This window comes from Petaurus breviceps, unplaced genomic scaffold (genome assembly GCF_028583685.1).
Source record: "Petaurus breviceps papuanus isolate PSGF00001 unplaced genomic scaffold, PetGlider_PUasm1.0 90842, whole genome shotgun sequence".
Taxonomy (NCBI): Eukaryota; Metazoa; Chordata; class Mammalia; order Diprotodontia; family Petauridae; genus Petaurus; species Petaurus breviceps.
In genome coordinates this window covers 24,577,872-24,579,318 of record NW_027187358.1, presented here as the reverse complement: position 1 = coordinate 24,579,318, position 1,447 = coordinate 24,577,872, and the positions used below count along the sequence as shown (strand labels likewise).

The following is a 1,447-nucleotide window of genomic DNA, read 5'->3' as shown; positions in this document are numbered from 1 at the left end:
TTCCTTCCTTCCTTCCTTCCTTCCTTCCTTCCTTCCTTCCTTCCTTCTTTCCTCCCTCCCTCCCTCCTTCCTCCCTCCCTTCCTCCCTTCCTTCCTATCTCTATTTTCAATTATATTTGCTTGGATTCTTGCAATAACCTTCTGATTCATCTCCCTATCTCACATTTCTTCCTATTCCATCCATTCTCCATTAAGATGTCAAATTCCCAGTGGGTAGGTCTGACCATGAAATCCCTGCCCCCCAATAAACTCTAATAGTTCTCTATTGCCTCAAGGATTAGATATAAAACTCTCTGTTTGAATTTTAAAGCCCTTGATAGCCTATCCCCTTGCTACTTCTTTAGTCTTCTTATTCTTAACTCCACTTACTTTCTGATGTGGTGACACTCACTTATTTTCTGTTCTTTGCACATCACTCTGACTTTGAACTTCATGTATTTTCACTATATTCTCAAATGCTCTACCTCATCTCAACCCCCTGGCTTCAAGTCTTAACTTAATTTTTTTTTTCAAGAACTTTTTCTGTTCTTCCCTTGAGCCATCCTAGACAGTCATTTAAAATGGTGAGGTACTCTCTTGATCCAGAGAAGCCCACAAAATCATGCAAGTCAAGGGGTTCAAATCTCCAGGTCCACTTCAAGAACACCCATGAAACAGCCCAAGCTATCAAGGGCATGTACATCCAAAAAGCTACCAAGTATTTGAAAGATGTCACATTTAAGGAACAATGTGTTCCCTTCTGTCCATATAATGGTGGAGCTGGCAGGTATGCCCAGGCTAAACAATGGGGTTGGACACAGGGTCAAGGGCCCAAAAAGAAAGCTGAATTCTTGTTGCATATGCTTAAAAATGCAGAGAGTAACGCAGAACTGAAGGGTTTGGGTGCAGATTCTCCTGTCATTGAGCATATCCAGGTTAGCAAGGCTCCCAAAAATGCAACGGCATACTTACAGGGCTCATGGTCCAATCAACCCATACGTGAGCTCTTGCCGTATTGAGATGATATTTACTGAAAAGGAACAAATTGTTCCTAAACCAGAAAAGGAGGTTGCTCAAAAGAAAAAGATATCCCAGGAGAAACTGAAGAAACAGAAGCTTATGGCATGGGAGTAAATTTATTAGAGTGCAAATAAAAGTGAAATTTTTAAAAAGAAATTTTTCTTAGTCCCCCCTTAATGATAATGCCTTCCCTCGGACATTACTTCCTATTTTCATTAGATGCATATGGTGTGTGTGTGTGTGTGTGTGTGTGTGTGTGTGTGTGTGTTCATGCAGCTCTTTATTGTAGTTATTGTTTGTTTATTTTTTCCTTTCTTTGTATCTTAGGTGTTGAACTCAATTCCTGGCACTTAGTAAGCCTTACCAAATGCTTGGTTGACTGACACTTTAGTACATAGTTTTCTCTTTATTTTAGGGGAAAACAAACCAAGCATAGTCACTTCTGTTT

General features: G+C 40.0%; 1 pseudogene; it reads left to right on the top strand.

Annotated features, from left to right (window-relative positions):
* Nucleotides 1-560: 560 nt before the first annotated feature.
* Nucleotides 561-1,113, top strand: LOC138148963 (large ribosomal subunit protein uL22-like; annotated as a pseudogene).
* Nucleotides 1,114-1,447: the final 334 nt, after the last annotated feature.